This window comes from Geotrypetes seraphini, chromosome 5, assembly GCF_902459505.1.
Source record: "Geotrypetes seraphini chromosome 5, aGeoSer1.1, whole genome shotgun sequence".
NCBI classification, from domain to species: Eukaryota; Metazoa; Chordata; class Amphibia; order Gymnophiona; family Dermophiidae; genus Geotrypetes; species Geotrypetes seraphini.
In genome coordinates, this window is record NC_047088.1 from 8,123,062 (window position 1) to 8,139,147 (window position 16,086).

The following is a 16,086-nucleotide window of genomic DNA, read 5'->3' on the forward strand; positions in this document are numbered from 1 at the left end:
TGACCCTCCTACTGACGTCACTTGCGGCTGCTGCGCATAGGAAGTGACGTGAGAGGGAGATCGGAGAGGATGGGATCGGGAGGAGCACGCGAGCAACAACTTCAACTAGAGCTATGGGGGTAGGGAAGCGGGGTGCGCACGGCAGGCGGTATTGGGGAAGGAGCAGGGGGGCACCTCTCACCTCGCTATGCCACTGCTCCAGGTGTCACATGTTTGACGGCATGAGTGGAGGAAAGGGTGGGGCCATGTGGACTTTGGGATTTGCACTTTTGCATCGCTGCTGCTCTTCTGTTGACCGACCCCATGTTGTCTCAAATTGGGGACCTGTAAGTAGGCAGTTGTCTAACAGTAATGTCTAATGCACTTCAACAAGTTACTTATTGCAAGTTAATTAAACTGCAGTAGAGTGTTAAACATGAGTGAGTGCTTTTATTTCCAGCTGCTGGTTATTTAATTAACTTGTAGTAGCTAATTGATGCATGCTTATCAAAGACGCTTCATTTGTGGTTAATTAAAGTTCTGATTTTGTCTTGTTTACTGTCATCATAAAACAAAGGAGTCTAACAGACATATTTTGCAGAGCGGATACGCCACAAGCAAAGTCCTGGCGGGAAGATCAGAACCTTTGAGCTTAAATCCATATTATTTCACGGGTTTGCTTTTGTCTTTAGCAGAAATCCATGATGACAGCAGGTAACATAAGAACATAAGAAATGCCGCTGCTGGGTCAGACCAGTGGTCCATCGTGCCCAGCAATCTGCTCATGCAGTGGCCCCCAGTGCTCTAAATGAGCCCAGCCTCACCTGCGTACGTTCCAGTTTAGCAGGAACTTGTTCAACTTTGTCTTGAATCCCTGGAGGGTGTTTTCCTCTATAACAGACTCCGGAAGAGCGTTCCAGCATTCTACCACTCTCTGGTTGAAGAACTTCCTTACATTTGTACGGAATCTATCCCCTTTCAACTTTAGAGAGTGCCCTCTCGTTCTCCCTACCTTGGAGAGGGTGAACGACCTGTCCTTATCTACTAAGTCTATTCCGTTCAGTACATTGAATATTTTGATCATGTCCTTTCTCAGTCTCCTCTGTTCGAGGGAGAAGAGGCCCAGTACTTCTAATCTAAGACCAGCGCCCTAACTGAGATTAGCCCTACCAGCGTAGGTCCTTGTTCAGCAGGAACTTGTCCAACTTTATCTTGAATCCCTGGAGGGTGTTTTCCCCTATGACAGACTCCGGAAGAGCATTCCAGTTTTCCACCACTCTGGGTGAAGAAGAACTTCCTTACATTTGTATGGAATCTGTCCCCTTTCAACTTTAGAGAGTGCCATCTCATTCTCCCTACCTTGGAGAGGGTGAACGACCTGTCTTTATCTACTAAGTCTATTCCCTTCAGTACCTTGAATGTTTTGATCATGTCCTTTCTCAGTCTCCTCTGTTCGAGGGAGAAGAGACCCAGCATGGCCCATCCAGTCTGCCCCGTAAGGTGGTTGGGGTTCTATCTGTTGCCTCCTGCGGGTTACCCCCTCCTTTGTTTAGGGTTATCCCCCACCCCGCCTGGCTTTAAGATTGCAACTGCCACTCTGTGCAGTTACTCACTCCGTGTGGTTTTAAAAATGATAAAAGTTATTTCAGTGATTTGCAGTTTTTTGTTCCTTTCTGCTTTTCTCCAACAAACCCAGAGAAGGTCACAGAAGGAAAATCCAGTAAACAGAAATGTTCGTGCCATCCATTCAACTCACCTGACTTCTATCAAGGCCAGGGATCTTTGCAAATCCAGTTCACAATCTTTCCACTCAAAGCTTTCTTTTTTTTCTTTGCATTTGCTGAGCTCTGGCTATAATAAGTGCCTGGACAGGGAGAGAAAGTAAATCATTTTCTAGAGGAACAGCTCAATGTACAGAAATATCAGTGATGATTCTTGGGGACCAAGACAGACCTCTCTGTCCCTCCAAAGATGGATTCACTCACTGTCAAGAACCAGAACGTACGCAGGTAGGGCTAGTCTCAGGGCGCTGGTCTTTGACCAGAGGGCCACCACGTGAGCGGACAGCTGGGCACGATGGACCACTGGTCTGACCTAGCAGTGACAATTCTTAGGTTCTTATTTGTGAGCAGAATAGGCGTCTTGGTTTGCTGATTTGCTCTATAATGTGGTCCCTATTTACTCAGGGGTTTCTGTGTCCTGCTGCTGCTCTAAGCTTGAAAGGTCTGTGATCCTTGTCATCCATGAATGAGCAGGAGAGGATGCATTTAACTGGATCTCTTCTTCAGGGCCATCCAGAGGGCAAAAAACTCTTGCTCCATTTGCATTTTGCACCCCATAAACCTGGTAAGATGCTTCCTGAGTGGGGAAACACCATAACTGTCTTAAACAATCAGTGATGGGACCCATTAATACAAAAATATTGTCTTTTCCCTTCTCAGTTGTAGTTTATGTGAGTTTCAAGTTTTGTTAAAATTTGATAAAAGGCTAATGATGAATACTAAGCGTTTGACAATAAAAATTAAAATGGGGAACAATCAACGGACTTAAAACACAACTTTGCTTACATGAAAAAACAGGAAAGTAGGGAGAAATACAATTTTAAAAGGAGAGAGTACAATTAAGGTTAAAAAGAAAAGGGAAACAGGAGAAATCATATTGAGCCAAAGATCGATTCGCAATCATAAGCGTCTTTAAATAAGAAACTTTTTAGGTTGCCCTTAAATTTATCTAGATTTTGCTCCGCCCTTAAATATGATGGTAACAAATTCCATATTGTAGGGGCTGGGTACTAATGATTTTTAGGGATGGGACATGAAGAAGGTGCTATATCTGTAGCCTTTCATCTGGTCTGTGGTGGTCTCCCAGTCTTAGGGGCAGATGAACACTTGCCTTCCATCCCTTCCACAAAACATCATTCGTCTTGACCTTATAGATATTTTCTTTATATCATCATTGGAAGCTTCTATCCCCTGACTAATGACTGGGGAGTCAATTCAGAGCAGTTTTCAAAGACATCTGTATTGGATTCCACTGTGATTGCTGTTGGTCTCCTTGATGCTTGGTTAGGATATCATATTTGCATTATGACACTATTATATATGCCTGCTATATTTACACCCTCCTAAGTGTATATTTCCAAGCATCCTAAATACCTCTAGCAATATGTACCATATTTGTCCTATTTACTCTCATCCTAGAAAATTCCAGTTACACTCATCCTAATTTATTTGACTTCCGTTTACTGATAAAAACCACCGCAGGATGTACATTAACAAAGCATGATCAACAAGGTCAAATTTCATCTCTACCATTTGTTGACCTTGACTTAGCAAAGAAAGCACATAAAGCTGTTTCTGTGCCAAATCATGTCCTGAAGCCTGATTGAGAACTATACAAAATATCAAATGTCTCTAAATAATTTGCCCACTGGTTCGTCATCCAGCCTTCCAAACATTTACAAAAAGAGGGGTAGAGGCCAGTAGTCTTCAGTTGGTTAATTAAAGAATTTTAGGTCAATGAAGCCAGCCAGCATGACTTAACTCCCGCTGAATTATCAGCCCCCAAATTTGTTCCTGAGGCAAGATCGATCACAGGGAGTGTCAGTGGGATTTGAATCCTGGCTTCCCTGGTCCTCAGTCCACTGTTCCAAACAGGCCTATTTATTGAATCATTTGCTTTGTTTTCCAAGATTTCTATGAAGCTCCCAAGACTAAATTCCTGCCTACAGCAAATGATTCATTTCACTGATTTCTCTTGCCCTCTCCTATGGCATAGACTTTGCAAAAGGTTCATAGCTCCTGTCCAATCAAAAGTACATGGGGCAAGCAAGGCTTATACTTGAGGAGAAAGACTAACTCATTCATTAACTCCGAGTTAAAAATCTGAACTAAAATCCTCTGAGACTAAAAACGGTGGCTGGGTCAGACCAAAGATGACTCATGAGCAGAGCAAATATCAGATATGGTCCAACTGGCCAAAAATGGTCAATTAAGAGCTTTGGTTAAACCATTAGTTGTGGATAGGCTGGAGTGGCCTTTTCTAATTTTTGTTAATGCAAAACCTGCAATTAATTTTCTCAGGGGTAGTGTCTAAAACTGGGATAGTTTTCTGCATACCATGACAGTAATAAACCTCACTGTTAAGCGAAGTATGTGGAGTATGAGCTCAGTCTCTTACATTTGCTGGGAATCTAAACCATTGGACTTGACGTGAATTTTTTATTTATTTAAAAACATCTCTAATCCACCTATCTGCTAGGGTGGAGTACCTAGAGAATGACACGGAGACAAATCGTCCCTGTCTCTGCGAGATCTCAATATCCTCGTCCCATCCTGTGAGTTCTGTTCCTGACCAATTCCTGCAAGCTCTGTCTTAACCGCACAAGCCTCCAGAATATATGATTTTAAAGGCTTTGAGGCTTGTGCAGATAAGGACGGAGCTTAGGCATTGGTGGAATGAGGCATTATGACATCACAATCTGAGCTCTAGAATATTGCTGCTTAGGATTTAAAGTTTTTGAGGCTCGTGCAGATGAGGACGGAGCTTAGGCATTGGTGGAATGAGGCATTATGACATCACAATCTGAGCTCTAGAATGTTGCTACTTAGGATTTGAAAGTGTTTGAGGCTTGGGCAGATGAGGACAGAGCTTAGGCATTGGTGGAATGAGGCAATATGACATCACAAGCTGAGCTCTAGAATGTTGCTACTTAGGATTTTAAAGGGTTTGAGGCTTGTGCAGATGAGGATGGAGCTTAGGCATTGGTGGAATGAGGCATTATGACATCACAATCTGAGCTCTAGAATATTGCTGCTTAGGATTTAAAGTTTTTGAGGCTCGTGCAGATGAGGACGGAGCTTAGGCATTGGTGGAATGAGGCATTATGACATCACAATCTGAGCTCTAGAATGTTGCTACTTAGGATTTTAAAGGGTTTGAGGCTTGTGCAGATGAGGATGGAGCTTAGGCATTGGTGGAATGAGGCATTATGACATCACAATCTGAGCTCTAGAATATTGCTGCTTAGGATTTAAAGTTTTTGAGGCTCGTGCAGATGAGGACGGAGCTTAGGCATTGGTGGAATGAGGCATTATGACATCACAATCTGAGCTCTTGAATGTTGCTACTTAGGATTTTAAAGGGTTTGAGGCTTGTGCAGATGAGGACGGAGCTTAGGCATTGGTGGAATTAGGCATTATGACATCATAATCTGAGCTCTAGAATGTTGTGACTTAGGATTTTAAAGGTTTGAGGCTTGTGCAGATGAGGGCGGAGCTTGCAGGGATGGGGAAAAGATAGGGACAGAGCTCGCGGAGATGAGACGGGGATAGAGAGACCCCACAGGGATGGAGAAACATATTCATAATCAATGAACAAACACTAAATCAACAACAAAAAAAGAACCCAGCACAGACTGTATAAACAGTATCTAGGTGGTGCTTGGCGTGGTTGGCATTCAACCACTAGCCTTGTTAGGCGTGGTGAAGGTAAGTGCTGGTATATTAGTTCAAATTTTACCGGTGCCTACCTCAGATGCCTAAGTTGACCACATCTATTCTCCGCCCCTAACACCACCTACTTTTCAGGTAGATGTCAGTAGGCAGCCTGTGGAATTCCATGCCTACCTTTTAATTTTAATTTTTTAGATTAATTATTCAGTTAATTACCACACTGATTAAGCTCATTGATTTAATTTAGGTAGGTGCAGATTTTAGTTAGACGTTGCTAGGCCACCTCAATTACGGCACTTAGTAGCGCCATTTATAGAATCTGGCCCTTACAGTCTATGTCCCCGAAATGCCAAAGAAAGACCAGAATCAAGTATTTTTTCATTGCTGGTTTAATCATGACTTAATAATGAGGTGACTGTTCAGGCCTTCATCAGGTTACTATAGACTCTGATAAATCATGATTGCTATTAAAATAATACTTTCCAATTGAAAAGATTTTTCAAAATTAGATTATAATAATTGATGGAATATGTTATGCTTCGATGCAAAATTGTAGCTGTAAGATCGGGCAACGTAAGGAAGCTTGAAAAGAATTTGGGACCCTTTAGGTAACTTTGTGAGCTTAGACTAAGGCGACCTTTTACGAAAGTGCATTAACCAATTAGCGTGCACTAATCGAAGAGCATATGGGGGGGGGGGGGGTGTAAGTATAATCTAATGATCTCTAGTGAAGATGATTGCAATACCCAGGACCAAGTTAGGAGAAGTTTGATCGGTGTCATTTGTACGGTGTTGCGTTCTCTTTTTTCTCATATGACAAAACTCCATCAAACAGATGAAACAAAACAGCTGCTATTATGGGCTCCTTTTACAAAGCTGTGATAGTGTTTTTAGCGCATGCAGAATTTTAGCGCGCGTTAAAACCACGCTACGTGGCTACAACTAACGCCAGCTCAATGCTGGTGTTAATGTCTAGCGTGCGGGGCAATTTAGCACGCGCTAACCGCGGGCTAAAATCGCTAGCGCTTCCAGGTGAGCTTACAATCTAACTTGGACAGACAGACATGACATATAGGGTTGGGGGATGCAGAACCTAAGGTAAGAGGAGTTAGGAGTCGAAAGCACTCTCAAAGAGGTGGGCTGACATTTATAGACGGTCCCTGCTCAGAAGAGCTTACAATCTAACTTGGACAGACAGACATGACATATAGAGTTGGGGGATGCAGAACCTAAGGTGAGAGGAGTTAGGAGTCGAAAGCACTCTCAAAGAGGTGGGCTGACATTTAAAGATGGTCCCTTCTCTGAAGAGCTTACAATCTAACTTGGACAGACAGACATGACATATAGGTTAGGGATGCAGAACCTAAGGTGAGAGGAGTTAGGAGTCGAAAGCACTCTCAAAGAGGTGGGCTGACATTTAAAGATGGTCCCTTCTCTGAAGAGCTTACAATCTAACTTGGACAGACAGACATGACATATAGGGTTAGGGATGCAGAACCTAAGGTGAGAGGAGTTAGGAGTCGAAAGCACTCTCAAAGAGGTGGGCTGACATTTAAAGATGGTCCCTTCTCTGAAGAGCTTACAATCTAACTTGGACAGACAGACATGACATATAGGGTTGGGGGATGCAGAACCCAAGGTGAGAGGAGTTAGGAGTCGAAAGCACTCTCAAAGAGGTGGGCTGACATTTAAAGATGGTCCCTTCTCTGAAGAGCTTACAATCTAACTTGGACAGACAGACATGACATATAGGGTTAGGGATGCAGAACCTAAGGTGAGAGGAGTTAGGAGTCGAAAGCACTCTCAAAGAGGTGGGCTGACATTTATAGACGGTCCCTGCTCAGAAGAGCTTACAATCTAACTTGGACAGACAGACATGACATATAGGGTTGGGGGATGCAGAACCCAAGGTGAGAGGAGTTAGGAGTCGAAAGCACTCTCAAAGAGGTGGGCTGACATTTATAGACGGTCCCTGCTCAGAAGAGCTTACAATCTAACTTGGACAGACAGACATGACATATAGAGTTGGGGGATGCAGAACCTAAGGTGAGAGGAGTTAGGAGTCGAAAGCACTCTCAAAGAGGTGGGCTGACATTTAAAGATGGTCCCTTCTCTGAAGAGCTTACAATCTAACTTGGACAGACAGACATGACATATAGGGTTAGGGATGCAGAACCTAAGGTGAGAGGAGTTAGGAGTCGAAAGCACTCTCAAAGAGGTGGGCTGACATTTAAAGATGGTCCCTTCTCTGAAGAGCTTACAATCTAACTTGGACAGACAGACATGACATATAGGGTTAGGGATGCAGAACCTAAGGTGAGAGGAGTTAGGAGTCGAAAGCACTCTCAAAGAGGTGGGCTGACATTTAAAGATGGTCCCTTCTCTGAAGAGCTTACAATCTAACTTGGACAGACAGACATGACATATAGGGTTGGGGGATGCAGAACCCAAGGTGAGAGGAGTTAGGAGTCGAAAGCACTCTCAAAGAGGTGGGCTGACATTTAAAGATGGTCCCTTCTCTGAAGAGCTTACAATCTAACTTGGACAGACAGACATGACATATAGGGTTAGGGATGCAGAACCTAAGGTGAGAGGAGTTAGGAGTCGAAAGCACTCTCAAAGAGGTGGGCTGACATTTATAGACGGTCCCTGCTCAGAAGAGCTTACAATCTAACTTGGACAGACAGACATGACATATAGGGTTGGGGGATGCAGAACCCAAGGTGAGAGGAGTTAGGAGTCGAAAGCACTCTCAAAGAGGTGGGCTGACATTTATAGACGGTCCCTGCTCAGAAGAGCTTACAATCTAACTTGGACAGACAGACATGACATATAGGGTTGGGGGATGCAGAACCTAAGGTGAGAGGAGTTAGGAGTCGAAAGCACTCTCAAAGAGGTGGGCTGACATTTAAAGATGGTCCCTTCTCTGAAGAGCTTACAATCTAACTTGGACAGACAGACATGACATATAGGGTTGGGGATGCAGAACCCAAGGTGAGAGGAGTTAGGAGTCGAAAGCACTCTCAAAGAGGTGGGCTGACATTTAAAGATGGTCCCTTCTCTGAAGAGCTTACAATCTAACTTGGACAGACAGACATGACATAGAGGGTTGGGGGATGCAGAACCTAAGGTGAGAGGAGTTAGGAGTCGAAAGCACTCTCAAAGAGGTGGGCTGACATTTATAGGCAGTCCCTGCTCAGAAGAGCTTACAATCTAACTTGGACAGACAGACATGACATATAGGGTTGGGGGATGCAGAACCTAAGGTGAGAGGAGTTAGGAGTCGAAAGCACTTTCAAAGAGGTGGGCTGACATTTATAGGCAGTCCCTGCTCAGAAGAGCTTACAATCTAACTTGGATAGACAGACATGACATATAGGGTTGGGGGATGCAGAACCTAAGGTGAGAGGAGTTAGGAGTCGAAAGCACTCTCAAAGAGGTGGGCTGTCATTTATAGGGAGTCCCTGCTCAGAAGAGCTTACAATCTAACTTGGATAGACAGACATGACATAGAGGGTTGGGGGATGCAGAACCTAAGGTGAGAGGAGTTAGGAGTCGAAAGCACTCTCAAAGAGGTGGGCTGACATTTATAGGGAGTCCCTGCTCAGAAGAGCTTACAATCTAACTTGGATAGACAGACATGACATAGAGGGTTGGGGGATGCAGAACCTAAGGTGAGAGGAGTTAGGAGTCGAAAGCACTCTCAAAGAGGTGGGCTGACATTTATAGGGAGTCCCTGCTCAGAAGAGCTTACAATCTAACTTGGATAGACAGACATGACATAGAGGGTTGGGGGATGCAGAACCTAAGGTGAGAGGAGTTAGGAGTCGAAAGCACTCTCAAAGAGGTGGGCTGACATTTATAGGGAGTCCCTGCTCAGAAGAGCTTACAATCTAACTTGGATAGACAGACATGACATATAGGGTTGGGGATGCAGAAGCCAAGGTGAGAGGAGTCAGGAGCTCAAAGCACTCTCAAAGAGAATATTGCCCCTCCCCCAGGCTGAGTACTTCCCTCAGCTCCCCCCCCCCCAGCTCAAATTCTTTCTGCTGCCAAGATTTGAATTTAAAATCCCCCTACCCATACTCAAACTACTCTCCAAATTATTCCCTTTGTCCATTTCATACCTGCTACCTCTTGGCTCCTACAGCAAGCAGCTCTTTTCTGCTTGGGGCACTCTCATGTGGCTCAGCTACAAGTGCAGGCCCCAGAGGCAGTGACTCCTGCTTCTCTCCCTTTTTCCCAAGGTCGGTCATCAGCCGAATCTGACCGACTTCTTTGCTATGCTGCAAGTCTCGAGAAAACAATAAGCAGTGGATGCTGCCAACGGTCACTCCCAATACGTTGCTGCCTGAGCGGGACATTGGCATGCTGCATGTGAGTGATGCTGTCACTAGATCAGCACACCAGGCCCCCCCTGAGCCCTTCGGGTCTTAGGAACATACCTAATCCTACCCCTCAGGAGAATTAAGTCAAAGAGTGACCAAATGAGGCCCAGGGAATTCCTGTAAAATGAATCCAAATTTAAAGCAAGACTTGCTCGTCTTCTCTCAGATTCTGATATTGTCACATACAGGAGCATGATGGGTACATGGGGGAAAGTTTGTGTGTGACCGTAAAGCTGGCCAGGGGTTCCTCATCGATGGCTTTGGGTCAGAAGTCAGGAGTTGCTGGGGGAGCAGTACAAAGTTAATCTCCCTCCCCGATTCTGATCTAATTGGCACTGCCAGGGTCAAGACCTTTGAGATGCCATAGGTTAATGGCTTTAGCAGCTGAGGCAGCCAGTGCAGGGCAAAATATGCCAACCCTGTCACAGCATTATCATGTTTTCAGCTGTGAGTGCCTCCCTGCCTTCGCTTAGATCAAACCTGACCCTTAACTCTGCTTCCTTTGTTCCTTTGCTGCCTGCTCGGGCTATGACATTTGGCTGTTTGTTTTCCCTCTGCTGCCCAAGGAGGGTTTTCATTTTCACAGAGCCTAAATCACACTTGACAACTGAGAAAGAAAGACCCCCTGTCCCCCTCACCGCAATGTGCCTGTGGCTAATCAGTGGCCAGGTAGCACAGGAATGCTCTCATACTGGCCCCTCACATCCCGCACTCAGCTTGAATTATTAGCTTCAGTTAATTATAAATGTTCCACAGAGGAGGGAGGGTCCTGGAGTGAGGACACAGAAACTACAGAGAACTTTTTGTCAGCCCCTCCCTCCTGTCCCAGTCTTCTCCTTCCCTTGCGATGGCGCTATGGTCCCTTCATGTCCATGCCACATATTCTTAACCATTCTGGCTTCTCAGGAAGTCTGTTGCACCTGCCCATCACCATCTCAATGGAAAACATAGTCTTACTTTTCAGTGCTGGTCCTGGGGTAAATACGAGTAGCATGGAATGCTGCTTCTCTTTGGGACCTGGATTAGTGGCTGTTGGGTTTAACGGACTATTGCTCTGACCCAGTATGACTCCTTCATCTTCATATGATGACCTCATGGCCATGAGCACCTCATTCTATGGAAAAGGCTTCCTTCTGGTGATCCCTGTCTGAATATTTCCCTTTTCATTCTTCTAGAATTCCTCTTTAGCACTTTTAGCCCAATGGTCTCTCTACGCTGTGAGGGAGTTCTCCCACATTTGGCTGTCCCTTGCAATAGAAAACACCCCTACGTCAGGCATAGGCAAGGGACTAGGCTGTGGAGAGACTGGAGGAAGGGACCTTTTGCTTTGATTTTCAACAAACAAACAGCTAAAATGTCGTGATTACTATTTCAGAGAGTCCAAGGGGGAAAAAAAATCACCCACCAACAGAACACAGAACATCTAAAATTCAATAATTTTGATGTATAAAAGGCTTTCTCCATCTTGTGCCAATGGGAATAGCTAAATGTTGACAAAACAGCGGGTGTTGAATCATTAGATATTATTATGGGCTTAAGTTATACATGAAGGTATAAAGCCAACCTGCAGCTTAAAACAGCAGGGCAGGAGCTATGTGCTGGCATGCATGACAATGAATTGTGTGCAGAGAGGAGAAATCATTGTACCGGTGCAGAAAAGCCTTGGGAGATCACACTTGTGTAGTTTGCAGTTCCATACATCAAAAATATATTAAGTAATTAGAAGCAGGAAAGTTGAATTTGTGACAAGGCAAAGCTTTGTTTTCAGGAGGCCCAGCTTAACGGCTCAGTGGGTGTATTGCAATGACTTTGATTCCTGTGGGTGTCTCTGGAGGAAAGGAGCCTCAGCCATTCATCACTGGCACATCTGGGAGCCAGAGGGAGACAAGGACCATCTTGGAAGAGGCTGGAGGAAGCTGCCAAAAAGACTGAGATCAATATTCGGCCACAGTATGAGCTGAGAAAAACCCACAAGACCAATACTCAAACACAATGGAGTGGATAAGTCCGGACAGAGACTGGCGAACTCTGGGTATTTCACAAGATTCTTTATTTCTTAATTCAATAAATACGGACTCGACATGCGCATGTTTCCACCCAAATGGCCTGCTTCAGGAGTCTCACAAGTTGATGCGCGGTACGAAAACTGCCACCTCTTGCATACTGCATACGAATATTGAATGCGCGGGTGACAGAAGTCGCTCAGAAGCTAATCACGCCGTTCAGGTGTTTGGATTATTTTGGGAAGGGTTCGCTGCGTTCCAGTTTTGTTTTTCTTCTGTTTCTGGAATCAGCGCAAACTATTTCAGAAATGACATATTTTGCTCGTTTCAGATATCATTAATACTTTTTTTATGTCATTTCACACGCACACACTTCTCTCCACCGTAGTGCAGAACACAGCGTAAAAGGTTGCAATTACCGTACCATGGATACAGCAGCGCTTGGCGTCCAGATTCCTTGACATTTTCTATGCCTATTATTTCTTTACACAGACCGTATTTCATTGACTATACATTTCCAGGAAAGAGCCTCCGTACGCTTAGGAAAGGTGAACAGTACAATATATATCAGCTTCCCTGTTCTCCATCTCCTTAATCCTTCCCCAGACTCCAAAATGTCTTGATGTCGTTAGGCAGAATAATCCACATGTGGCAGTGTCAACGTCGGCATTTGTTATCTGGTATTTGGAGAATTTCACCCGTGTCCTCTAGCCATTAACATATGTTTGAGGGAGGGGTGCGGACACCCTTCTGTCCCACAAGTTTATTTTTTGTTCGGTGTTTAGGGGCTGTTTATTCTGCTACCTGCTGAATGTTCCAGAAAACTGCTTTAGCAATTGTACGAAATTCACCGTATAATCTGTACTTTGACTGGGCAATCTGCTGCAAGCATTACAGGCAATCTTAGGACTCTGCTTTCTGAGCTCAGCCTCACCTGCCTCTCTCCCCTACAGTCTCTCAAGTATTTTCAAGCAGAATTAACTCTTCAGCTCAGAGACGTTGTGGCAGCCGTTCTTTTGTCCTGTATCATCTTTGATAAAGATGTGAAAATTAAGAAACTAATTCATCTTGTATACCAGTGGCTCCCAACCCTGTCCTGGAGGACCGCCAGGCCAGTCAGGTTTTTAGGATAGCTCTAAAGAATATGCATGAGAGAGGTCTGCATATAATCGAGACGCCAGGCATACAAACCTGCTCCGTTCATGAGGATCTATTCATGAGGATCCAGTGCATTCATCCTTCTCCTGCATCCCAGTCGTTTCTTTAGATGATTCAGGCATCTTCAAGGTGATGAGTAGAAAGTTGTAATGGAGAGCTGTAGAAAATCCGACCAATGGGAACGGGCGGAAACTAAAGACTGGGGATTAGGGGGGAGCAGGGGGAAATGGGTAGGGCTCGGGCATGCCCAGTGGGGCCCGGGCACTGCACGTGCTCAGAGAGAGAGAGAGAGAGAGAGAAAAAAAAAAAACCCAAAATCTCTCTGAGCTATTGGAGAGCTTATCCGCAAATTGGGAGCTGTTGGGACAACACCCATATGTGGCTGACTCATCCTAGGAGAAAGAAAATATTACACTTGTGAACACAATGAACAAGGGCTTTTTCAGTTTGTGTACCTTTAAATGAAGAGTCTTGGGATTGATATTTATGTATTTTTAAAAAATCACCCTCCCCCCCTTTACTAAGCTGCGTAGAGGTTTCTAGCACAGCCCAGAGCGCTAAATGCTCCGATAGAAATCTCTACCGCTGCTTGTTAAAAGGGGGGGGTGGAGGAGGGGGGTGATTACCCACAGCATTCTGCAATTCTGTGCGGGGTAGAATACGGTAAAACATACAATCAGAAAAACAATTGTAAAATCAAGAAATAACTTTCAAGGACAAGCTTTCCCAAACAAAATTATCTTCACCTATTTCTATCCACCCACTTTTCAGAGCTAAGTAGCCCATAGTCACCTTAATGCTAATAGTTGGCATGAGATGGCCGCTAAATATTAGCCGTCACGAATAGGCAGCTATCCACGAAATGCAGCCAAACTGGCCTGTCTCTGGCCACTAGAAACTTAGCTGTCCTGCCCTGTCCTTATTTCAGTGGTATGAAATGGAGCGAACGAGTGGCTTGGCTCCCTGAGGCCCCTTTTTCCTAAACCCAGGTCTTCGGTCTCCCTTTAGCTTCATCGCCTAGCCAGCACTTTTACACAAGCTGAGCTGTGGATCATCTCATGTGCTTGTTATTTTTTTAAGAAAATACGTTAATCTGTATCCTGGGCCTGTGATTGGAATAAATGAATAAAGGAGCTCATTACGCAGAAACTGTAACAAAGTATTTTAACATTTGCTTCCAGTGGGTCTGTAATAATGCCGCAATTACAGTCTAAGCATTCTGAGGTTGGTTTTCAATGGTTTTAGTTAGGTCCCTAAATAGGCCTCTTTCCAAATCTATTAAAGCCGACACGGTGGACTTTCGGGTGCAATACAAAGTTCTTACACAGATGTTTCCGTGTCTGTATGTTTGCAGTAGACGGATAATTTTATAAGCCTGTCTGGATCCTTCAGTCAGCTGTGGAGAGGAAAGTGGTGCTGCCAGATTTGTGCCAGGTGCACTACACTGAGACTTTGTCCACAACTTTTGGAATGATCTGCTGGGTTAGTTCCTCCCTGCAGCAGTTCACGAAAATCTTAAAGACATAGTTGCTCCTGCAAGCTCTCTCTAGCAGGGATCTCACAGTGCCTTTTTGAGGGCCGCAATCCAATCGGGTTTTCAGGATTTCCCCAATGAATATGCATTGAAAGCAGTGCATGCAAATAGATCTCATGCATATTCATGGGGAAAATCCTGAAAACCCGACTGGATTGCGGCCCTCGAGGAGGGACTTTGAGACCCCTGCTCTAGTGGGATGACTGTTTTCTGCTGCTGTGAAGAATTGAATATTGTTGTGTGTGATGGTATGATTGTTTTGTCTTAGTGAACTGGTGTGGTATATTTATAAGTAGTATAATGGGTACACCTCATGTCAAACTGATTGACAGCTGTCAAAGATAAGGATCGACCACTTCTGGGTTAAGCCACGCCCACTTATATATGTTGTGATTTTATTAGGTTCTAGTGTTTAAGCCCGTTATATTAACGGGCGCTAGAATATATGCCTGTCTGTCTGTCTTTCTTTCTTTCTGTGTCTCTCCCTGCCCCTGTCTCTCTCTTCCTTTCTTTCTTTCTCCCTCCCGCTGTCTGTCCTTCTTTCTTTCTGGTTCTCTCTCTGGCACTCTGTCTGTCTTTCTTTCTTTCTGTCTCTCTCCCTGCCCGTTGTCTTTCTGTGTGTCTGTCTTTCGTTCTAATGCGCTGCCTGCCTGCCTGTCTTTCTGTTTCTCCAGGGCCCCCTTCTGTCTCCCCTCCCCCAAAGCAAACCAAGATTGCTCCCAGGCCCCCTTTCCCTCTCCATCCCCTCCTCTTCCCTGTGCAACAGCAGCAGCATTTCCCTCCAACCCTTCCCTGTGCAGCAGCAGCATTTCCCGGCCTTCCCTGTGCAGAAGCAGCATTCCCTCCCCCCCCCCCACACACACACACACACTTCCCTGTGCAGCAGCAGCATTTCCCACCCTTCCCTGTGCAGAAGCAGCATTACCCTTCCCCCACACACACACACTTCCCTGTGCAGCAGCAGCATTTCCCACCCTTCCCTGTGCAGAAGCAGCATTCCCCCCCCCCACACACACACACACTTCCCTGTGCAGCAGCAGCATTTCTCACCCTTCCCTGTGCAGAAGCAGCATTTCCTCTCCCCCCCTACACACTTCCCTGTGCAGCAGCAGCATTTCCCAGCCCTCCCTGTGCAGAAGCAGCATTTCCCCCCCCCCACACACACACACTTCCCTGTGCAGCAGCAGCATTTCCCACAGCTGCCGCATTTAAATTCACAGAAAAGCGCTGCGCTGCGCTACCGCTATCTTCGCCGTCTTCTATGCACAGCGGCCAACCCTAGCGGAAACAGGAAGTAGTCAGAGAGGGCGGGCCGCAGTGGACAGAAGACGGCAAGGCCAGCGGTAAACATAGAAACATAGAAATAGGCGGCAGATAAGGGCCACGGCCCATCTAGTCTGCCCACCCTAATGACCCTCCCCTATGAATAGATCCTGTGTCGATCCCATTTGACCTTAAAATCAGGCACGCTGCTGGCCTCAATCACCTGCAGTGGAAGACTATTCCAGCGATCAACCACCCTTTCAGTGTAAAAGAATTTCCTGGTGTCACCTCGCATTTTCCCGCCCCTG